Raw genomic sequence first — 26,026 nt, 5'->3', positions numbered from 1 at the left:
TCGTCTATAAACGCGCATCCAGCTGAAGTGCCTGCGCCGGATGTTAAAAGTATTCCTTGTCAGCTCCATCAAGGGTTGACGTGACTCTTGTGGTAGCCGCTCCGTTAGCGTCTTGAGGAAAATAGGTACTCTTTTCTGTGTTGTATCCATGTATGTATGAGCCTTACGAGAACCTTTTGTATTTCCATCAAATCAACACTGGTAAGAGGAGATCGGATTCTTCTTGCTCCTCCAGTCTCTCGTCCTGATGGTGGAGTAGCAGCGGCTCTGGTGACAGTTGGAGTTGTCATATTTGAAGAAACGTTGGGGGTGGCGGTAGCGGCTCTGGCTCTGGTGATCGGAGGTGTAACGCCTGAAAGGACATATTCCGCGCCGTTGGTGTTGACAGGTGGCGTATTAATGTCACTGGAAGGAACGTTAACATCGAACATGATTTCAGCGCTATTGTTTTTCAGGTTTTGTTGCTGATCCGGACCTGAGTTCTACCATCTTGAGATCGGAATTGAAAAATGAAATTGGAAATTGGAAATTGATATTGCAACCGAGAGATTAATCTCCAACTGTGGTCGTCAATTGTTTGTGGGTGAAACTGTTTCTGCTAGTTTTGGTAATTTTGTGTGTGTGAATGAGAAACGAGTCTAGACCCTAAACAATGTACTTCACAGGAGTAATTTTTATTCGAGAGATCAATCAGTACAAATCTGTCTAAACTAATAAATGGCCGTTCCAGGCTTGCTTCGGTCACCAAGTGAAGGAGAAGGGTTGGTCTTAGGGAGGGAAGCGAAGAAAGTGTTGAGACCCAGAATCGTTGATTCTGAAGGTGTGGTTGTTTACGACTTGTATCAGAAAGTAGAACTGGCTAGCAGAATGGAAAGCCATCAGGTGATTTCTAGATGCTGTGTTGTTCTCTGACCAAAACTTGTTGTTTTGTGGAAAATAGTTGAAACCTATTTATACAAGTCGTAATAAAACGTACCCTGGTCTCATAAGAAGTGGAAACGATTGAGTGGTCTAAGAGTAACGTGTAACGTCAGGAATTATGTCTTCATAATGAAGGAGGTGGATCCGTTTACACCATTACTTCTTGCCATTACTAACCGCCTCACTTTATGACACTTTCTTGTAACGGGCGTATTGCACGCCGCACGCTGTAAACCGCTAGACCAATATCCTGATGAGTATCCCTAGTTTATGACATGTTTGATGTCTCGAGTATTTTCGTGGAAAACATGTAGCACTTTGCTACGTGTGTCAAGTTAACTCCATCCGCCGGTAGCCCAAGGATTGTGCCTGCTGGAATACCCTTACTCTTCAAGTGCCGAGGGACAAGATGTGATGCTTTCTTAGCAATATCCTTCTTTACACCATCTTTTCCTTTTTTGGCTTTTTGGGTACCACTTGGTTGTCCTTATTCTTCTACTCTTGGCACTGGATCAACTGGTTCAATTTCATGGTGGGGTGTAACTTGTGGAGCAGTTGGTTCTGCACTTTGTTGAGCGGCTTGTTCAACACTTGGTTGCATCCCTTGTTCACTGCCTTGTTGTTCTACACTTTGTTCAGCACTTGGTTGCACTCATTGTTGACTGCTTTGTTCTTGTAAGATTTGTTGAGCACTTGAATTATATTTGGCGCTCCTTTCCCTCCTAGCACTAGCTGTCACTTTCTTCCTCCTTTGTCTAAACAACAAAGAAAGGAACAATATTTACAAACTATATAATCGGAAGACAAAGTATGGAAATATAACCCGAATGTACACATTCGGACGTAAAAAGATACATACTGTTCCCGAATACAAAACAATCGAAAGCTAACTAAACATATTTACAACCAAATACGCATCAGTTGGAGTTCAGAATCTCTAAATTTTTTATCCTACACAATCGGAAGCAAAAGTACAAAACTATAACCCGAATAAACAAATTCAGAAGTAAGAAGACACATAAAAACAATCGGAATATAAATAAACATGTTTACAACCGAATATTCATCAACTGGAGTTCAGAAACTCTAAAATTTTATCCTACACAATCGGAGGTATAAAACATTATATCGTCTTCCGAATAAATACTGGCCCCAAAATGGGATTTTTCCTATATCAGAAATTTTGAGATTTTTTCAATATATATATTCGGCAGTGAGTATACTTCCGAATACTGTGTGTCTACTTAAATATATTTGGAAGCCAAAAAATTCATCAAACTACCGATTATTACCAGTTTGTATCCAGGGAGATATGTCCAACAATATTCGGCAGATAACCAACAAATATATCTCCCGAATACTGTCGATGTTCTTGAGAAACGAAGAACACGACTACATTCGGAAGTAAATAAGCATGAATATCGCCCGAATCTGGATAAAAAATCGAAAACCCTAGAATTTTTTTTTCTCGATTCGTCGAATTAAAGCGAAATAAACACCAAAAATGATAGATTCTTACCTAATTGGGGCCATTTGAAGTTGACGAAGTGTTTGACTATCAGAATCGCCACCACCGACTACATTGCCGGGTACTTCTTCTTCGCGTTCTTCTTCATTTGCAGCAAGAATTTCTTTATTTCTTGCTAAAATCCCAATCTTTGGATCGATACCCCGAGCAACATTTTTGGTTCTAGGTTTGTGGGTTTCATTTCCCTTATCCATTGTTTTATAAACGAATCGACGATGTTTTGATTTTACGATTCGCGGCGATGTTTCGGTTGAACGAGGGAAAGTTTTTTTTCTTCCACAATCGGAAGATATGAAACTGGAAGAAGAAGAGTTGAAATGAGTAGAATTTTTTTGATTTGGTTTTTATACGGTTTTACCAGAAGGGCATTTATGTAACTTCAATATCATATAGAGTACCCCTTAACTAGAGTCTTTGGATGGGTATAAATTGATGGCCCCTAAATCCTTTTGAGTAGCCCCTAAAAACGCGAGGCGAAATAGTGGAAATTTGACAAGGTGGAGCAAAACAAAAAGAAGAAAAAAGCCCAAAAGAGGATGAAGAAGAAAAGAACTGAAAAAAAAGTGTGACAACTAAGACAAGGAGAACGCAAATAAGTAAGAGCTAGCACATGGTGCACTCTATCCTTTCCCTATACCCTGGGGCAGAGCCAAGGGTTGACTAATCCTGGCTCTAGCCCTCCCTAAAATTCTAATATTCATATAAAAATCCTTGAATTTAGATCAAATTCTGCATTTAGCCCACCTTATGCTTAGTATTTAGCCCACCAATTATAAAAATTTTGTTGGAACAATTGCCGATTTCAAACCTGCAAAACAAAATTAAACACAAAAAACAAGATAACGGCTGAGTCACGACCAGATCGCTCTCTTTAAGATGTTTCGTGGCTCTGTCTTGAGTTTTGTGCAAGCAGTTCGTTCTTCTTCACAATACCCCCAGGATAAAACAGCCGAGATAAAAACTCTCTTCAATCCCTCACGCACACAATGAGAGATTGATCACTTTCACTCTTTCTTATCTTGCTCAGAAAAACTAGTCTCTTGATTCTCAAAAAAAAAAACAGTGGTACTGAAAACTTGTTTTCCTTCTGCTTCCAAAACTGATTTTTATAGCCCAAACAATGAATACGAATTAATACAAAATAAATTTAATTTATTGCAAACGTCATAAATTTCATAACAGTATAAAACGGGCAAATTAATCGTACCATAATTAGCACAATTATCAACGTAATTAAGGGCAGTAAAACTGGGTTGGAAATTCTTTTCAAAATCAGCAAAAATAACTTTCCAAATTCAAGAGACCTCCCAAGACCCCGCTCCCGGAATAATTAAATATACTAGAAAATACCATATGGTCCTAGGAATAATATACTAGAGAAAGTCTAGTCCAGTTGACTCAGTCATGTGTCTGTTTGGTCCTATTTGGGAAAATTTATTATAGTTTGGTCTTAAAAATTATGGTTTGGTCATAGGGTGATGTCATGGATGATGTAATTTTCATTGTGTGGTGGCAGAAATACCCTTATATTATTGTTTGGTCCTAGAAAATAATGGTTTGGTCCTAGGGTGACCACATATATACCAAAATTACTAGAAAATATCTCATTCTCAGATTTACTTTCTCTCTCATCTTCTTTGCTTTTTCGGATCTATTTTTCTCTCTCTCTTTTCTTTTTTTTTTCTTGATGATTTGATCAGATTTGATGTTGAAGATGATGACGAACTCGATCTACTTGATGAAGACGACGACGATCTCATGTTGCTACTGCTGCTTGTGTTAAGATGAAGATGAACTCTGTTTTTTAGGATTTTTTCGGTTGTCGTTTTGATAAAGAAGAAGATGAAGACGATGATGTTGTTGTTTCTGTTGAAGCCGACGATGAAGATGATATTGAAGACGTCGATGAATATGATGTTGTTGAAATCGATGAAGAAGATGAAGATTTGGGTGTTTTTCACCGTTTTTTGTTGCTGCTGTTGTTGAAGATGAATGACGACGATGAATTTTTATGAAGTTCTTTGCTGTTGCTGTTGTTGTTGAAGATGAAGATGATGCTGTTGATGTTTTTATATGGAGTTCATTCCAGAAATGAAGTCTGGTTTGTATAGGTTTTTATATGGATTTCATTTCTGGAATGAAGTCTGTTTTTTTAGGTTTTTATATGGACTTCATTCCTGGAATAAACTCTAGTTTGTATAGGTTTTTATACGGACTTCATTTATGGAATGAACTCTGGTTTGTATAGGTTTTATATGGACTTCATTTCTGGAATGAAGTCTGTTTTTTTTAGGTTTTTATATGGACTTCATTTCTGGAATGAACTCTGATTTTTTAGGTTTTTATATGGAGTTCATTTCTGGAATGAACTCTGTTTTTTTAGGTTTTTATATGGAGTTCATTTCTGGAATGAACTCTGTTTTTTTAGGTTTTATATGAAGTTCATTTTCTGGAATGAACTCTGTTTTTTAGGTAATTTCTGAAAGAATAAGTAGAAATTAACAGGAGTTCATTTTGAAGAATGAACTGATACAAAAAAAAAAAATTAACACGGAAGGGTATTTTTTCCATTTAAATATTTTTAAATAATTATGGACCAAACAGTAAAGGCGTTTGACCAAAGGACTAAACAGACATGGGCCCACCTAAAAAAGGACCAAACAATATTTTTCCCTTAAATATATACATATTATTTATATATATATATACCCAATCAGTAGGGGGAGGGATTTGATCCTGAGACCTCACCCTCAAGACCCAAAATGCTTAACCACTGGGCCAAGCTCGAATTGTTGATAAAATATACAAAAAAATTATTTTAAAACATATATCCCAACAATTTTATTTTAGCCCCTCTTAATCTTAATTTCTGGCTCCGCTATATCTCCATATCTAGCCGTTTCGTGTAGGGAAGGGATAAAAGGACACCATAACGAGATTAGCTTCCTTGTGCTATCCCTTCCCTACATACGAGGGATAGGGAAGGGACGGAGTGCACCATATTACTAGCGCTAAGTGTCACAAAGTAAATGGTTGATAACTATGTTTATTACTAGGCAACTGCTCTCTCGATTTCTTCTTCTTACTGACATTGCAAAGACATGACTAGAGATCCATCAACTTAGAGAGTGACCCTAAGCTAGTGATGACAACAACAACCGTATACAGTTACAATTTTGTAATAGTTAATATCAATCTTCTCCTCACGGTTTGGAGGACCCAAACAAAAGCCTCCACCGTAACCTTTTGACGGGCATACCTGATTATTACACTCAGCAGCACTAGCACAATGAAGTCTGAAGATGTCACATCGCTGTTCTGCATAATCGTGCATCCATTATTCAGTTGATGGTTATTAACTTATATAAGACTATATTCAAGATATCAATTGAAAGTATATATATATATACACTAACCAGTAGTTAATGGTCTTGCAGCTGCCTCGACGGCGTACAAGAAACCAAGAAGAAGCAAGCATAAGCTCAGAGCCGCAACCAGCTTAGTCGAACTTGACATCTTCATTGAGATTTTGGGGGTCGGATTTCACTGGGTATTCTAAATTAGATCGTTCATGCAAATATTTATAGTGGCTTTCGCAGGATCACACTAGATGCATGTGTGTTAGAATCCAAGGTGCATTTATTTCCTTACACGCAAATTCTTTGTTTTTCTTACTTTTTTCAGATATTAAATCATTCTGAATTAATATCTCTTTTGTTTAAATGCAGTATCTTGTGTAGTAATGGAGATATATGCGAATCAACTAACTTGTTTAGAAAAGCATCTTGTTATAGAGGCCGATGGTTTATTAGAGGAGCAGCAATGTGATAATAGTGTCCCTCTAGTTGATTATGAGATGTTCAAATGGTTTTTAAATTGTCTAGATTACCTTTCCCATGTTTTAACCTAAATCAAAGCTAAATTGAAAATATGTTTTCTTTCTTCTTCTCTTCTCCTCCCATCAACCGTAACCTCCATTAAAACTCAAAATTTCATCGTCTTCGATTAATCAGCAACTCGAAAATTAATCAAGTATAATGACTTATATGAGGTATGTTATGAAAAACCCAGTTAGGGTTTAGTTTATTTTGTTCGCTTTAAGTTAAATTTCTATCAGAAATTAGGGTTTTAGGTGAAAATTGAAATTCAAATTTCTGGGTTTATGTGAGTTACAGTTGATTTTAACTCTATTACGAACTGTAATTGAAGAATTTGATGTTTTTGCGGTTGGTAATAGTTCAATTACCAACCGTATGTTCTTATATCTGAGAATTTTTCTTTAGTTACGGTTGGTATCGAGCATTTGGTTACCAACCGTAACTGGTTTTACAATTGGGTTTTCCCCAAATTTAACCAGTTACGGTTGGTAGTTCATCTTTTACGAACCGTAACTATGAATTACAGTTAGTTACGAGCAAAATGCCAACCGTAATTATCTCTGAAAATGTAAGAAATTGAATTTTTTTACGTATTTGAGCAACAAAAAGCTAGTTGAGACTAATTTAGAAGTATACCTAGTCATTTTCAGGCATTGGGTTTTCACTTTGTTGGCTAATTTCTTCAATTGATTGAGATTGACCTTCACCTTGGGTTAAAACTTCTCTACCATCTCCAATTTTTTTTTTTAAACTCTAAAATTTGATTTTGTTTTGATTTTGAGTTAATATAAGTGAAATTAATCATTAACATTAAACTTGATTATCATCACTAAACTAGGTTATCAATTATGAGGATTAATTTGTCATTTCCAGTTTTTTTTAATAAGAGACACCTTGAATGATCATGTAATGACCTTTTTTGTCCTATTAGAATGACGCCCCTCTAATAAACCATACCGCCCCTATAACGGGTTACTTAGAAAAGGAAAGAAGAAATATAGCCAGCTGAAGATCACGTTTTTATTATGTAAAGTTTTTCACAGTATTTTGTATTTAGGAAACTGAATATGTTGTTTATTTACTCTTATTTTTGGTTCCTCCTAAAACATGTAAACAACGTTATAAATGGCAGAATCTCATTTCTATCTTTTCATTAACTTGTTAAGATTTTCAGGCTATGAGATATTTTTTGGTCTATAAAGATTTTTTTTGGTCAATAAAGAAAAGAATTTGTAAAGGAAAAGTGGAAAACCCAACAAAATGAAGGTCTCAATAAGGTCGTGGTTTGCCAAGTATCTCCTGGGCCCGAGAGACCCAATGGGTATCTGACATCCTGTCATGGGCTTCCTGATTATTTTAGAATGATATTTTGGGGACTATTAAAGTTATTATATTAAGCTGGTCATTGTTTAGGGAAATTCTTTTTTTTTTTTTGCTAGGAAAGAGGTATATATTAAGAAAGAAACTTACAAATATTGATACTTAGCCACTTTATCGGTAACTGAATTAAAATCTCCACTCAAATGACTAGTTTTTGAAAATAAGAAAGAACTTAACAACACATAACAATCATCTAAAATGGTACTACTATACCAACATAGATTGTTATTATTATTTTCTAAGTAATCCATAATCTTCTTTGCATCACTGTAGAGGCTGATGGAGTTCAGTTCTTGCTTTTCGCCCATTTAATGGCTTCAAGCACAGCTAAGCTCTCTGCCTCTTCAACATTTCTTGCTAAGTCTCCAACTGTTTTGCACCCCTTGTAGTGTCCTGAACCTGTAGTCATATAAATACCAATTCATATATTGTTAGAATCTTTATCGAAGGATGAGTCACAATATATGATAAAACAATCATTTGGGAGGTGGTGGGAATGGACTGGGCTGAGAATGCTAGTCGTCTGGCTGTTCACAGAACTAACAGAGTTGTTTAGCGATTGAGTATTATCCAAGGCCAACAAAGATATAATATCATTTGTAAGCCTAGTGGCTAATCTGGCAGTAGTAGCAGGCTGAGTAGTTTTTTTGTTGAAAAACTTTGAAGCATCTGTCCCTCCAGATGCTCTATGCCATGGTAAGGATTAACTTGAGTTTTAGCATCCTGACTAGTGAGAAGCCATTTTTCTAACCATTATTTAATGGTGGGATTAGAACCTACATCCTGCAAAGTAATAAATCTATTTGGTGTCGCTGCGGAAGACAAAGCAAATACCACTGCTCTTGGAAGACCAAACATATTTGGAAAAGTCACAGTGAAAAAGAAGATTTTCAGTCGATTCAATAACATTATCATTGCACATGCTAGACAAACCCTCACTATTAGGCACATAACGAGAAAGTCCAGCTTTAATTGGTAGAATGTCACTAATGCATTTCCAAAAAAAAAAAAGTTGACCTTTGGGTAGGAAATTAGTTTTCCATAAAGCTTTAAAGATAGGGACATGACCAGGATTTGCAGTTCCATTAGAGACGCCACTAGTTAGAGTCCTATAAGACGATTTAACAGAGAAAGTTACATTATAAGAAGAAGACCATATTAATCTGTCAGTACCTTGGTATTCTAATTTGAGAAATCCTATCAACATTCTCACTAGTAAAGAAATCATGGAGGATAGGTATATTCCACTATTTAGTATGATGGTCTGTGAAATCAGCAACAACTAGATCTGGATTTGGGTACTGTTTACAAATAGGATAAGAGGCATTAGGGATCCAGTTATCCTCAAAGGCTTTTATACTAATACCATATTTCACCCCCCAATGACTATTTTGCTTCACTATTTCTAGTCCCCTATGAATTCCTTTCCACACCCAAGAAGAGTTGTCTTTTTTCCTACAATGTAAGGGGTGATTATTGCTAAAGTACTTGCATTTTAAGATTTGAAGCCGAAGTTCATCAGAGCCATGTATTAACCTCCAAGCAATTTTAGATAATAAAGCAAGATTATTATTTTTTTCAAATCACGGAAACCTAGGCCTCCTAAATGCTTATGAGTACAAATCTTTGGACACTGTTTTATATAAATACCTCCTTGGTTCTTTTTACCCCACCAAAAGTCCCTTTGGGACTTTTCCATTTGATAAATAATGTTGTCAGGAATTAAGAAGGAGTTCATATGGTAAACAGATGAAGAACTTAGCACATTTTGAACCATAACTGACCTACCTTCTTGAGTAAAATGTTTTCCTTTCCGTTTTGCTACCTTGTTGTTATGATGTTCAGCGAGATAAGCAAAATATTCAGTTTTGTTTCTGTTAACGAAAAGAGAGATACCTAAATATTTTTCATTTAGGTCTATCTTCTTAACATTTATGGTTCTAATCAGAGAGACACAGTTATCTGGATGAACTTTTTTACTAAAAAAGCATCCAGATTTTCCAAAGTTTATCTTCTGTCCAGAGACAAAGATAAAAACATTGATTGCTTCAACCATATTTTGAGCTTCGTAGTCTGTTGCTTTAGAGAACAACAGACAGTCATCAGTAAATAAGAGGTGAGACACACTAGGAGCATCATTAGTGACTTTAACCCCATGAATCCAGTATCTACTTTCACAATACAATAAATATCTGGAGAATGATTCCCTTCACAAAATAAATAGGTATGGAGACAAGGGATATCCTTGTCTCAGACCCCTAGATGGTCCATAAAGGGTACAAGGGGAGCCATTCAGAAGAATTGAAATGCTAGTAGTACTTATACATAGCGAAATTAAATTACACCAATGACTCGAGAAACCAAAGAATTTAAGATCATCAATTAAAAAAGACCACTCAACCCTATCAAAGGCCTTAGATATATCAAGTTTAAGACCCATGATGCCACTTTTAGCTTTTGTCCTTTTCATTGTATGGACTATTTCATGAGCAATGATAACATTGTCATGGATGTTCCTATTTGGCACAAAAGCTGCCTGAAAAGGAGATATGATTTTGCTGAGTAATGTCTTCATCCTGTTAACTAACAACTTAGATATGATTTTGTAGTTTGTGTTGCACAGGGATATGGGCCTGAAGTCAATAGGGGATGAGGGGTTATTGTTCTTAGGAATTAGAGATAAAAAAGTATGATTCATTTCCTTTAAAATATGCTTACTTTCAAAGAAAGCTTTAATAGTATTCCAAACATCATGTTCAAGAATCTCTAAATTTTCTTTGTAGAACACGGAGGAAAACCATCCGGACCTGGAGCAGTCCAGGATTTCATACTTTTGATAGTAGCTCTAATTTCCTGTAGAGAAATTGGTTTTAACATATTAGCAGTATCCTCGTTTGAAATACATGGAGTAATGCAGTTGAGAAACTTCCAATTTCTAAGAGGATTGGTAGTGGTACCTATACTACTGAAGTGGTTCACCAATAATTTTTCGAGTTGTTGCCTGTCATTAGACCATTGGACATCACCCATTTGCAAGGATTCTATGTGATTGAAATGTCTTTTCCTGTTCATAGAAGTATGATAAAAACTAGTGTTTCTATCATAGCTTTTAATGTACTCAGTTCTAGACTTTTGAGCATAGAAATCCTTTTGAACTTTCTGCCAGTGGTCAAGATCATGTTCAACTTGTTTGATGGCGTCCATATTCTGAGTAATATAAGGTTGATTATTCAGAGTGTGAAGCTGTCATTTAATAGTCGAACCTTGTGATTTATGTTGCCAAAATGTGAAATATTCCACAATTTAAGTTCATGTTTCACATTTCGTAAACAATTAGTCATGTTAAAGGCAGAAGATCCCCTAACATTAGTAGTATAGGCTTTCTTAATAAGATCTTTACAAGTTGGGTCACTACTCCAACATTTAAAGTATCTATATGGTTTGAAACTGTTTTGGGATTGTGGATTAGTCACCAAAAGGATTGGGATGTGATCTGATCCCGTGGAGTCAATATGGAAAACTTTCGCATTACCATAATGATCAAACCACATGCCATTTCCCATAACCCTATCAAGTCTAGCTCTAATGATATTATTATTGGATTGCCTATTAGACCATGTGTAAGGTGTACAACTCAAATCATGTAAGCCAGAGCTATCTATGGACTCTTTAATGAAAGGAAATTCATAGGTACTAGGCCTAGTATTGGTTGATATCTTATGGGAAAACAAAGTGATATTCAAGTCACCCATGAGAATCCAGGGTTGGTTTACCCTATTACCAGTTTTTTTAATGTAATCCTATTATATGTGGAACCATAAAAGTGACGAGAAATTTTGGTTTACTAGCATAGCAGGAAATTAAAACATTCACCATTTTATCAGTGTTTTGTACCAAGTCACATTGGAAACCACTCTTCCATAAGAGTCCTATACCTCTAGAGAGTCCAGCAGAAGAACGACACCAAGTATTTGGATAGTTAAATCTCCTAAGAAATTGATGCATTTTAGAATCTTGGTTTTTAGTTTCACAAAGAAAAATCACATCAGGATTTTGGGATCTTATGAGATTCCACAGACTAGTTCTAGTGTGAGGGTTGCCGAAACCCTGACAATATTCTCATAGTTTGAGAAGGAAAAATACCTAAGCACCGTAGTTGATAGATGAATTGACTAAGTCAATCCAATAATCAGAGTTATGAAAACTAATATAAAGAGTAAGTTCAGGGTATGAAAAAAACTGATAGCAATGCAATTGAAGAGCAACAAGCAATCAGATTAGATTGATTCGATAAAAATTGTAAATTGTATTATGGGAATTCAAACCACAAGACACAAAAACCTTAGAATTGGTTATTCTATACAGAAAAATTGGAATTTTAGGAGGCAAAATTAGAGAAATGAACAGATCAAACCAAACAGAAGATTTATAATCAAAAAGGGTTATTAAAAGAACCTGATTTGAAGTGCTTATGATTGATTCAGCAGCAGAGAGATGGAGCACCACAGGGTTTGGTTCTATGACTTCATTCTCAACGTCTTCCATGTTCAAATCATATCCTCCATGGATAGAAATCTCGATCTGTGGCTGAACACCTCTACCATTGATAATCAGTTGAGACATCTCTATGAGATTTGGGTTAGGGTTCTGAGCGTTCATGTCAAGAAGAACGTAATTGTCTTCAATTCCTGAGTCACGACTTCTTTTATTCTTTCTAGGGTTGAGATCATCTTGGTCCGACCCATTTTGATCAACACCACCCGCCCCATTAATACTATCCATACCAGAAGAACTGTTTTACATTGCTTCCACTAAGTGAGAATGCTTGCCATAATATTCAGCAAAAGCAGCTTCAGTCATACCAAAGATAAAGATGTTCCATGCACGTTCTTCACACATCTCATCATTGTGGTCGATGGTAAAGCAATCAGAACAAATTTTCCAAGGTTGCTTCTCAAAATGATAAAAGATACTCTAGCAGGAGCAACTTAAATTATCCCTTTACTTTTATTCTTTTTATTTTTAATATTTTTTTCATTTTAGTTTTTTCAATTTTTTTTCTTAGGCACGGTTCAGCTAGATCTCTATTTTTTTTGGGAAATTTGCGTTATCTCCCCCGTAAAGATTCGTAATTTGCATTACCTACTCTACATAAATAAAATTAGCAAAACCTCCTCTCTTCAGTAATTCCGTTTATTCCAAGTTAGCTGACTCAGCACTTACTTACACGTGGTTATTTTTTGGGGGTAACTTGCATTACATTCCCTATAAAGATTGGTAATTTGTGCTACCTCCATGTAAAGATTGGTAATTTTCATTACCTCCCTTACAAAAAACCACGTGTAAGTCAGTGCTGAGTCAGCTTTGGAATAGACGGAATTATTGATGAGAGGAGGTTTTGCTAATTTTATTTTTGTAGGGGAGGTAATGCAAATTATCAATCTTTACAGAGGAGGTAACACAAATTACCCCCTTTTTTTAGTTGAATCTTAATTTATTTTTCATGCGAGAACTTTTGTATAAACACCAATTGTTGTGTTCGGTTAAGTCGATTTTTTTTCTCTTCAGCGAACTTTAGTCTATAAGAAAAAAGTGTTGTGTTCAGTTAAGTCGTAATATTTTTCTCTCATACCAAACGTTTCTATGAAAACCTATGTGTTGAGTTCGATTACATCCCAATTTTTTTATCCTAACCGAACTTTTTTCTGAAAACCTATATGTTGAGTTCGGCTACGTCACAATTTTTTCCTAACCGAACTTTTCTCTGAAAACTTATATATCGAGTTCGATTACCTTGCAATTTTTTTCTCTTAAGCGAACTGTTTTGTGAAAATCTATATATTGAGTTTGGTCACATTGCAATTTTTTCTCATAACCGAAATCGGCTACGTCGTTTTTTTCCCTTCTTAGCCTATAGTTAGTCAATATATTCTTCAAGTTACTTACATTAAATTCAGTTAGGGAAAAAAAACAACTAGCCGAACTCGGTTAAGAAAGAAAAATTCTATCATAACCAAACCTAATAAAAAGAAAATAATAATAAAAAAAAATGAATTAAAAGTATAAGCTTTAAAAGCATAAGCTTTGGTCTTACCTTATTTTAATCCTTCAATTGATTGATGAATTGAGCATCAGTAAGGTTCAGATACTTGAAGGTCCTTCTGTCAGTCCTACATTGATACATAGTAGAATTATCAGATAATAAAGAATTAAGCGCATGATGATCATGGAGCGAAGGATCATCTGTGAAAAAAACATATCATCAGGGATAGTATCTTCATCAAAGGATGTATAACTTACGCACCTTTTCTCGGTCATGAATGGATATAACGAAGTCATTGGAGATAATCACAAAGTTGAAGATGACGACGATGATGAAAACAACAAGGAACAAAAGTGATAAGAATGACGAAACAAAAATGACGATGAGAAAATTGTATTAGCTAAAAGAACTGGAACTTGGTAGAAGAATGATTGAGTAATGGAGTTGCAGAGAATAATGAGGTAATGAAGTTTCAGAGAATGTTTGGGTATTAAATGATGAGAGAAGACAAAACAACGAAGTAAAGAATTTGGGAGGCTTGAACCCACATTTATGTCAAAGAGGACTGTAACCGGCCGAAAAGGTGTGTGTGGGGGGTAATAAAGGTTAATTAACGGAGGACGTGGCATCAAGAGAGAAGACATGATAATGGTTAAAGAAGGCGAAGCAGTTCCTTCCCATCGTGCGGATTACACGAGTAGGAAGGAAGGGGCATAAATGTAATAGCTAAATATCGGTAGATGAAGGTGGTGCTATCTCAAGCTAGAATGTACCTGAAGAATGATCAAAGATAAACACAGAATCAACCCCTCGGTCTCGAGACATTAAAAAAGAAATCTACCACGCCAGGTGAGGAGCGAATACATGTGAAGCATGGGCCGGATCCAACGAATTGGTGTGCATCGGGAGTTAAGACATTAAATACAATTGACAAACCACGCGAGGGGAACATGAGACTCAAGTCATGGTGGTCCCGAAGTCAGAAGAATAACATGGTCGGTTCAGGTAATGAATCTGCATTGGATGAGACATTTGTACCAAGCGATGACATATCGGAAGGAATACTCTTCGGTAGAATATCGAGTCGGGCATCAAGTGTCAGGGAAAGAAATTAGCAATCACCCGATAGGAACATCAAAATTGATAGAATAAGACCAACATTGTAATCTTGTTGTACATGCACCTCAGCCTAAAAATACATACCCTTGTGTTGAGAGAAAGACAAGTTATTGTGAGTCTGTGAGTAAGGAGAGGAACTAAGTATTGTTGAGAGCTATCACTTTGTAACTTGGAAGAAATAAGAACATCGTCCTATCACCCCGAGGACGTAGGTAATCATACCGAACCACGTGTATCATTTGTTCTTGTATGTCTTATTAGTCATTTATCTTGCAATGTATTAATCTTGAATGTTAGATGTAGGATGTATTACATTTTACAACTACAAATTTTTTTGACTTGAATCAGGAGACTTGAGTCAGATTCAGATTCAGAAATCATTCATATACTAAAATCTATGTGATTAGCATTTGATGCCAATCGATCAACCTCTCATATTATTCATAATATCATCGTAATCTTTTCTTTTTTCACGTGCATTCATGCTCTTAGTCCAGTTTATACCTGCACCATACGTATATCTTTTACGAAAACTAAAAATTGAAGCTTATTGAAAATAAATAGGAAGGATCAGAACTCAGAAGAATATGAGGCATGCCTTCCCATTTGCATTTTTAAGGCATTATTACTGCACAAAGGTAGTTTATAAGTCAAATTTTGAGTACTACTCTGCATTGCTTGTCCTTGAAAATCAAAATTACTGTATGACTGGTAAACATCAATCACTAATGGTCTGTATAGGGGTTAGATCTGTTGTCAATGTTCAGTTTCGCTATTCTTTTTTCCAATAAACGGTTCAAGTAAGTGGACTCTGTTGGATTAACTTCAACATAGAAGTCACTAACAAGCTGGTTAGGAAAAGATTAGGAAATTGATGTAATCCTAAGGGAATTAGAAGTCATCTAGTTCTAAGAAAAGGTAAGACATGTAATAAGGTAATAGGACTAGGAAAAGGAATTCATAGTTCTATATATATATATATGATCACCAAAGTTGTGGTTGATCATATGAGCAAGATTAGAGCTTGTGTTTAGTTTTGAGAGATTTTCTAAACATCAATAAAGAGAGTTGTCTTTATATAAGCTAAGTTTCATCTTGCAGTTGCCATTAATTGGTATCAGAGCTTGTCTACACCGAGCCATGGGAGACGAGAGCACCATCATACGTACAAGATTTTTCACAAGCACAGTTGAAGCTTAACAGGGAGAATGTTGGATTAATTTCAACATAGAAGTCACTAACAAGCTGGTTAGGATAAGATTAGGAAATTGATGTAATCCTAAGGGAATTAGAAGTCATCTAGTTCTAAGAAAAGGTAAGACATTTAATAAGGTAATAAGACTAGGAAAAGGAATTCATAGTTCTATATATATATGATCATCAAAGTTGTGGTTGATCATATGAGCAAGATTAGATCTTGTGTTTAGTTTTGAGAGATTTTCTAAACATCAATAAAGAAAATTGTCTTTATATAAGCTAAGTTTCATCTTGCAGTTGCCATTAGACTCTATATATATATGCGTGTTTGGCCGGGCGAATTCCCACAAAGGTGAGAACGGAACAGAACGTTGGTCGTTAATTTCCATTTCCAAAATGAAAAATAAAATAAAATAATAGTAGAAGAAAAGAGGGTACTTATGGATCCATCATTTATTAATATTAACTATATTATTTATTTGGGACATTGCAAAGACAAGACTAGAGATCCATCAATGATAACAACAGCAATGGGGAAACCTTACAATTTTGTAATAGTTAATATCAATCTTCTCCTCACGGTTTGCTGAAGCACCAGGAAACAAACAATTGCCTCCACGAAAACCTTCTCGTTGACATGACTTAGAACACTCAGGATCATGATCATCAACACAAAAATCTCCGGGCCGACATTGTTGATTTGCTGCTGCTTCTGCAACATCTACATAACCGTGCAAGCAATCGTGCATCCATTTGTTACATAATAGTTGTTAATTGAAATAAGATTAAATTTTAAGATCTAAGATCTCAATACTATATACTAACCAGTAATTGGTCTTGCAGCTGCCTCGATAGAGTAGGAGAAACCCAGAAGAAGTAAGCATAAGCTCAGCGCCACGACCAGCTGAGTAGTCTTCAAACTTGACATCTTCTTCGAAATTTTGGAATTGGATTTTTCCGGTGGTCTTCAAACTGGCAGGATAAATTAGATTGTTCAAGCAACCAATATTTATAGTGGCTTCTCAGGTTCACACTAGATGTGTTTGGAATTCAAGGTGCCTGGGAAGATTATTTTCCTCACACGCAATATCTATTTTGTTTAATGCATAAGATATCACATTTATTTCAGTATTTTGAGTAGCTTCGTTAATTATAAAAGGAATGAAAAAGTATGTGATCGATGAAGATAATTATTCCCTTATTCCTTAGAGTTATATAAATGGGAACAGAAGATATAAATCTTTTCCGGTAAGATATGCTTCGCATTAACTTCTTAAGATTTCCAGGGTCTTTTTATTTTGTAATGAGCCTACGTGTTGTATATCACGTATACTTCGTAATCGTAACATTACTCAAAGCATACAGTGAGATTGAATTACAAGTACTCAAAATTAAATTCATAACTCAGAATTATGTCGAACCTGACATCTTCATTGAGATTTTGGGGAACTGGGGGTCGGATTTCAGTGGTAATCTAAATTAGATCGTTCATACAAATATTTATAGTGGCTTTCGTAGGATCACACAAACGCAAATTTTTCGTTTTTCTAATTTTATGCGCATCAATTAACTTGCAAAGGAAGGAAGAAATATAGCCAGCTGGTGATGAAGTTCACGTTTTTATTATGTAAAGTTTTTCACGAAATTTTGTATTTATGAAACTAAATTGTATATATGTTGTTTATTTTCTCTAATTTTTGGTTCCTCCTAATAAACAACATTATAAGTAATCTCTTTTTCCTCTTCTTCCTTCACCGAAGACAGAGATCTGATAAGTGTGCTTCTCATTAACTTCTTAAGATTTTCAGGATCTACGAGATATTTTTGTCCATAAAGAAAAGAGGAAAACCCAACAAAATGAAGGGTCTCTATAGGGCTGTTGTTTGCTGATGGGTGTCTGACATCCGGTCGGTTTTTAATTAAAGATGGTAGAGATGGTTTAATCCATCAATTAATCGAAGAAATTAACCAATAAAGTGAAGAACCAGTGTCTGAAAATGACCAGGTATATTTCTAGATTAGTCCCAACTAGCTTTTTGTTACTCAAATACGTAAAAAATTCAATTTTTTAACATTTTCAGAACTAATTACGGTTGGAATTTTGCTCGTAGCCAACCGTAAATCATAGTTACGGTTCGTAAAAGATGAACTACCAACCGTAACTGGTTACATTTGGGGAAAACTCAATCGTAAAATCAGTTACGGTTCGTAAACTAATATATAGTTACCAACCGTAACTGAAGAAAATTCCCAGATATAAGAACATACAATTGGTAAATTGAACTATCAAAATCTCCAGTTACGGTTCGCAATAAAATTAAAATCAACCGTAACTCACATACACCCAGAAACTTCAATTTCAATTTTCATCTAAAACCCTAATTTTTAATAGAAATTACACTTAAATCGAACAAAATAAACTAAACTCTAATTGGGTTTTACAAAACATACCTCATATAAGTAATTACACTACTGATTAATTTTCGAATCGTCGACTAATCGAAGAAGATGAAATTTTTAGTTTTAATGGAGGTTACGGTTGATGGAAGAAGGAGAAGAGAAGAAGAAAGAAAACAGATTTTCACTTTAGCTTTGATTTAGGTTAAATAATGGAAAGGATAAACTAGACAATTTACAAAACAATTTGGACACCCCCTGAACAATTAAAGGGACATTATTATCATACTGCCGCCCCTCTAATAAAACATGCCGTCCCTATAAAAAAATTCTTGTTTAGAGAGAAGGGATGTCAACAGATAACTAAATGGTCCCTTTATATTTATTTTTTTCATTTTTTTTTAATCTTTTTCATTAGGTATGGTTCGGTTAGGTCTTTTTTTTCTAGCCGAACCTTAATTTTTTCTTCATATGCGAGCTTTTGTATATAACACCAATTTTTACGTGCGGTGAAGTCAAAGAAAATTTCACTCAACGGAACTTTAGTCTATAACAAAAAAAATGTTGATTTCGGTATAGTCGACATTTATTTAATCCTAATAAACCGGATTTTTCTCTGAAACCTATCTCACGGTTACGTTGTAATTTTTTTTCCTTCCCGATTTATTTTTTTTTGAAAACCAATATATTGAGTTCGATTACGTCGCATTTTTTTTCCTAGTTGAAGTCGGCTACGTCGAAATTTTTTCTTCTTAGGTTATAATTAATCAATATATTCAGTTACGTCATAATTTTTCTCCTGTCTAAACTTTCTTCAAATTACTTTCATTAAATTCAATTAGAAAAAGAATAAAAAACACTAGCCAAACTCGACTAAGAAAGAAAAATTCTAGCCTAACCACATCTAATAAAAATAAAATTTTAAAAATATACATATAATAAAAAAAAGTTTTAAAACAATTATAACAAAAAAATTTTGCTTGGAGAGCCTTTCAGGTAGATGTTTTCCCAGCGACTATCGGCAGGCCTTCTAGTGGTGTCAAATTGCTTGGAGGGCCTGTCAGCCTTGACAAACAGTTTTGCAGCGATTTAGTTATGTTTAGAGCTGAGAAGACAGTCCACTTAATGAATTTTGTGAGGCAGTTGAAAGATCCGCAGAGTGAGCTCTTACTTTTACGAAACGGTACCGGTGGTTCGAGGTTTTATTTCACTTTCCGGACCACAAACCCCGAAGTCCTGCAGGCTGCCACAATCCATTATGATCAGCACTTGATGCAATATCTCCAGCATTTGATCACAGGTGACGGGGCTGGATTTGGTCCCCTTCAACAAAGACTTGTCACACTTCCTCTTAAAGACGGAGGGTAATTTGGTGTATATACTATGGCTGACACAAGCCAGTTTTGTTATTTGGCATCACATACTCAAACTCAGCACTTGCAGAGTACTATTCTGAGTTCCATTGACATATCAGCCGAGCCACGCCTATCAATATGCTCTCAACAAGTTCTTAATTACAGGCCTGTGGTCTTTCTTCTTTCAACGTCAACTTCACTGCCCCACATCCTATGAAAGTTTTGGCATCTCAATTTTTCGATGTTGTTCAGAGGGAGATTCCAACTAAGTTCAACTTGTCAGCGCGTGATGCAGTTTTGTGACAGAGCAATAAACTTGACCATGCTATGGACTATTTGAATGTTATTCCAATTCCTGGCCTTAACCAATCACTTGGGACGCGGCAGTTCCGCGCAATTGCTCAGTATCGATTAGGCATACCTTTATTTAATGAAGATAACACCTGTTCATGTTGTGGATGTATTATGGAAGTCTTCAGATACCACACACTCCATTGTGCAAGCGAAGTTGGTCTTAAATTCAGATACAACATGGTACGGGATGTCATTATGGACATTTTCTATAGACGTGGCATTGCAGCTGGGAAAGAAGTCGCTTTGGGATTTTTATCTGACAATGATAACGCTCTCAAGACTGCCGACATCCTCATATATAATTGGGTCAACGGACAAGATACTTGCTTCGACGTCACCGTAGTTTCACCAATTTCAAGAGGAGGGATTCGTAACTTCACACCTGGCCATGCTATTTCTGCGGCAGTTGTTCGTAAGCGCAACAAGTATTTAGACAAGTGCACGTCACGGGGATATCATTTTTTCGCTTTGGCTTTCTCGACTTTGGGTGAGCTAGGAGATGACCTCGTTATTCTTCTGAGGAGATTGAAGAATTGTCTAACCAACTATGATGTTAACAACAAAGTAGGTGGTTTGCTTTTCCATAGGGTGGGCTTGGCTATTCAAAAGGGCGTTGGTGCACAAATTATTGCCCGACTCCCGCCCATTCATGTGTAAATATTTTTGTAGTTTCTTTTCAATAAAAGCCCTTTGTGGCATCTTTTTATAAAAATTAAATAAAAACATAATAATTAAAATAATATAAGGATATTTTGGCCATTAACTAAAATACGTGGATACGGGGTGTTGAACTTTACTTCATAATGACCTACCAAAAATGAAAAAATGGTCCCCTTCAAAATTTCTATGGTCCCTACAAAATCCTTCTTATTATTATTATATTATTATTATTTTGAAAAACAAGAAATCTTTTCATTACCGGAGCAAGATAAATACAAGTTTGAATAAGATCCGATTAAATCAGAGGAAGAATGGTTTTTCTTGGAAGTAAATCCCAACCATTTAATTTGTTTTTCTTCTTTAGAAAGATATGCTCCCCAAATAGGAGTGATTTGCTCAAATCTCTTGTAACTAGTGATAAAGCTTTCGCCGTCAAATAAAGCCGATGTAATTTTACTAGTTACAGAGAGATGGCGAGAAAGCTTGGTTTTATGAGGGATGGATGGAGAGGGTAAAACCCTGGTGGCAGTTGAGAGGCTCAATGAAGAAGTCATGTTTATTTTAATACAACTCTCTCCTTCCTCCTTCTCCTCTCTTATTTCCACTCTTTATTTTGTTGCTTATCCTTTTTACGGGCTTCAACAGACAGAAATAAACGTGGTATTTTTCAAGCATTTATCCTAAGTGTGTAGAAAAAGTAACCGGTGCCAAAAGGGAAAATTCGGTTCCCACTAGTTAGGTGTCTGTGAACACGTAAATCACGAAGGCATCTATATGTTTACAAACAATGTTCGCATTCTATGTACCCACTCATACTGTTGAAATGATTGTACTGATTCCTTGGCTCAAAACCTTCGGGTTTATCATAGCCTCATCTAATATCATCACTAGAGGCGTTCACATAGAGGAAGATAAAGAAAACGTAGTACAAAAGTAAAATCTGTGGAGTATAATATGAACGTAAAGTACTGAAATGTAAATAAGACTCGGATTTACGTGGTTCAGCACTAAGGCCTACATCCACGGGGTTGTCGTTTTCACTATGCATTTGAAGGTTACAGAGGTAGTCGAATGACTTTGGAGTTTACATAGGTCTGTGAATTGTAAAAGGAAAACTTACACTCACAATTCTTCTCTCTCCCCTTCTCTCTCTCTTTTTTCCGATCCCCTTTCTCTTGGTGGAGAGGGGGTATTTATAGGGTTAGAGTGTGGGACCCGTTTCTGTGGGCCGTTGGAACCTTATCTTCTTGTGCTTTGTGTCCATCACGCGGAGGTCTTCGTTCATTTCTCGATCACGCAGAGTCATCCTCGTTCGTTCCACGGGATGATCGACACGTATATTGCTCAGAGCGTTTAATGCGGGTAGTTGAGGCGCATGCTTGTGTCAGAAAAGTGTCTTCTGCCCCATTTACGTCCGTGTCAGTCAACCTTCTCTTCACCGTTGATCTTGGCTTCTTTTGGGGATGAGATAAAGTAACTCTTCGGGAGTTATTTAGTGCTCCGCATACATAGTGTTTTTGGTACATCTTTTAACTTCTGCCCTTGGATTTTTTCGGGCGAAGATCTGACGTTGACGGGATGGGCTTCTTGGCTGTGGGCGTGTGTCATCATGTTTTGATGACCTGGTCCGCATGCTCTCCACGTGTCTTCCTACATACACATGTTTGATGATGAAATATGTACACACAATTTGCCCCTTTTCTTCGGGCTTGAGTGTTTAGTGGGAGCATTGAAGAAAACAGACGTTACATATTCATCCTCTCTCCTAATAACTTCTCCTAGATACTTGGGTACGTTTCTTACTCGTGCATTAACTGCTCATTTAATGGGCATGTTTCCCATTCCTCCATTAACTTCCTTCTCTTTCTTTCGAGTATATTAAGGAGAGGAGAAAAATTAATTTCATTCTCCTTGAAAATTAATTTCATTCTCCCTGTCAGTCTTCATTCTTTGTTCTTCAACCATTAAATTCTCTCTGCCCTAGTATTAATCACGCTCGTTTCTTCTTTGTTTCTGGTTTGCTGTCTTCTCTTAATTGTTTGTGGTGGTAAGGTTTCTTTTCTTCGTTTCTGGTGTTTTAAGTTTTGTGTTGATTGTGTTGACTGTAAATTTCCTGCTGCTGTCGTACCTTATTTGTGATGAAGAACCTCTTTTGATGCATGTATGCTAGTTCTGTAAATTTCCTTCTACTGTCGTACCTTATTTGTGATGAAGAACATCTTTTGATGCATGTATTCTAGTTTTCCCCTGTTCTTCTTCTCAAGTCGAGGAGGCCATTGTTTCAATTGTATTGATTGAACTTTTAAGTTAAGGGTTTTAGGGTTTTAGGGTATGCATGCATGTATGATAGTTTTAGGGGTTTTGGGGTATGTTGAGATGAACTGCTAATTTTGTGGTTTTTTTTATCTTTGGTGATGCCCTCGTGTTTGCTTCTAACTTGGTTTTGTTGTATCTCTTCGCAGCCATGTATGACCGTCCGCGGATTCCTTATCAAACTCCGACTTCCAATCTACCAAGATCCCCTCCACGTAGAGAGTATGATACATATCCACTTGGGGGAGATTTCTCTAAATTGTCGCAAGTGGATCCCCGTGGTAGTAAAGTTTTGTCTTCTTCTGGAACGAAGGCCTCTCCTCCTAGGAAAGGGGATCCATCGAAAGGTTCTTCCGGGTCTCGATACGCTGTCGGCCGTGCTGCTTCTCGTCCTCGCGATGACTCTAGGTGTACGCAGACACCTCCTCGTGGTGGCGCCCTCGATATTCCCCCTCTTCGTTCTATAGTGCCCGTGCAGAACCCTCTGCCGCCGCCTCCAGTACTTTCTTTGAAAAGAAAAGCTTCTGAAGCTTTTGTTGGTTCGTCCGATCCCGCGGAAGAGGATGAGGCTGCCCCGGTGATACGCAGCATTTCGGTCAGCAAGAAGAAAGTCACGTTTAAACATATTGACCTTGAAGTTTTCAAGGAAAAGCATGAGCTTCACGCCTTCGAGGTTCGTTTCTATGCCCCTGAGGATGATATTACTTACGATCTCATCTCGAAGTATCAGTTTGATGAGTTTCACCTGTTGACTATGGTTGGAGCCTTCGAGGCGGGTCTTATGCTGTCGTTGTATAAGTATGGTGATTCCTTTTATTATGATGTGCTGGCTGGTCGTGAAGGCTCTTCCACCAATACTCACAGTCGTTCCGTGTCGTAATTATCAGGGAACTATCTCCGTGCACTAAGGGAATGTTATCTGCGGAGTAAGGGGGAGACGACGATGATATGTTACGTTCCAAATCCCGCTGAGAGGGAATGGTATACTCCTGAAAACTTCAATAACTCCTTTGGGGATTATGTTAATAGCAGGAACCGTAAACCGTGGAGTGTTAGCCTTCGTAACCTCGCTGCTCCTCGGGGCGACATTCGTCTCTTAAGTGAGGTGAGTGATGCCAAACTGAAATACGTTCCAGGCACCGAGGGGTCAGGTCAGGGGAAACTTTTTCCCGCTCGCGAAAGGATCAAGCGTGACCATGATTATGAGTGAAACGCCACTGTTATTGAAATTGTTGGTCCTTGGGCGTATGGTTGGATTCCCGGTCCGCGCAGTTGGCGTCCTTCCGAGAGTAGCAGGCCTCGTGAATCTCCTCCTGCTCGTTATGGAGGTTTTTGTCCCTGGCGTTTAAACTTCGAAGGCATGAACTTTCCTTATGCTCTCGGCGTTGTTGAATGAGACGAGGAGGAAGGTTCTGGTGCTATGCTTCCGCCGAAGAGTGCTGCTACTGCCAAGGTATGGTTATTGCAGATTCTGGCCGCGCCCCTCCCCTTTTCTCTTTGAAAATCAGGCTGTGTATGAGGAACTAAGTCTTTTTATGGAACGTGTATTGGTTTGTAGGTGTCGAAAAAGAAAAGGATTGGGCCCAAGCAGTCTTCTACCATTGTGACGGGTGAGGCAGAGGTTCATGAAGAAGTCACCAGTCTAGTGAACGAAGAGTTCTCCGAGGATGAGGAAATGTTTGATGGGGAAGAACGCACTGATACTTCCCCTCCTGATGTCGAGGAAGAGGTTGGTGCGGGGTGTGATGGTGTTGAAGGGAGAAATACTACCGCGGTGGCTGACGAAGGTGTTATCGCGGACATGTTTGCTCCTGCTGGTGAAGCCGCGGAAACTCTCCCCACCATTTCTCAAGAGTTCTCGTTTGACAGGATATATTCCGCGGGGGTACTCTTTGATGATGCCCTCGATTTTCCCGAAGACTTTTCTCTGCTTTCCCCCAGTGATGATTGGGATGTGCTCGGGGGTTCTGGTAAGGAAGATGCTGCTGTCCAGAATGAGGGCGCGGATGATCACAATGCGCGTGGTGATGCCGAAACTTGTGCCGATGGGGCAATGTCAGCAAAGGGGAAGTCTGTGGTTGACTCGCCGTCCGAAGATTTCCCTCATTTGCTGATGTTTGAGGGTGAGGATGCCATAATGGATTGGCTCAAGAAAAAGAGTCTGTTGTTTGTTCCTCACTCTGCCCCGGTGGTTGCTGGTGAGAAAGATTCCGATGCTTATACCCGTCGTATGATGGAACTATCTCCCAAGGCGCGTGTTGCTGAGATGTGGGGGAAAAGCTTGATTGTTCCAGAGACTACCCTCGTATCGGACCCTCCCTCTTCTGTTGCTGACATGATGGCCATAGACGATGGGTACCAATATGGTTTTCCCCAGCAGCGTGTCTTGTAGGTAAGTCCTCGTACATATCTCTTCGTGACAATTGAATCCTTCGGTGTAATAATGTTTGCCGTTTGATGTGTAGATGATGAGGAGTGAGCATTGTAACCATGTGTTGTATCAATTCTTTAAAGAGAAATCTTTGAAGCTAGAGTCTAAGCTGCGTCACAGAGAAAAGGAAATATCTTCGGCTGAGGTGGATATAGAAGAACTGAAGAAAAGCCTTAAGGAGAAAGAAAGGTTGGGTGAAGCGGAGGCTGGTTTTCGTTCAGAGCTTGCCGCCGTTCGTGCTGAGTTAGAGCAAACTCGCGGCCAAGTTTCAGCTTTCACAGGTTTGGTTCTCATCTTTTATCCCTCGTAATTCCTCTCTACTACTTAGTTGTTCTGTCTGAGTCTCCCCACCCTATCTTCAATAGGTGGCGTCCCCGAGCTGATATGGCTTCGAAACGAAAGGGCACGACAAAAATCTCGTATCAAAGAGCTGGTCGAAAAAATTAAGAG

General features: G+C 37.3%; 1 long non-coding RNA gene across 1 annotated transcript; it reads right to left on the bottom strand.

Annotated features, from left to right (window-relative positions):
* Positions 1–16,501: 16,501 nt before the first annotated feature.
* LOC113278322 lies at positions 16,502–17,034 on the bottom strand. Its single transcript, XR_003325432.1, has 2 exons — positions 16,892–17,034; positions 16,502–16,787 (listed from the first exon to the last, which is right to left on the bottom strand). It is a non-coding gene; the product is annotated as an uncharacterized LOC113278322 (long non-coding RNA).
* Between the last annotated feature and the right edge of the window lie 8,992 nt (positions 17,035–26,026).

This window comes from Papaver somniferum, chromosome 5 (genome assembly GCF_003573695.1).
Source record: "Papaver somniferum cultivar HN1 chromosome 5, ASM357369v1, whole genome shotgun sequence".
Classification (NCBI taxonomy): Eukaryota; Viridiplantae; Streptophyta; class Magnoliopsida; order Ranunculales; family Papaveraceae; genus Papaver; species Papaver somniferum.
This window is presented reverse-complemented; position numbering and strand designations above follow the sequence as displayed.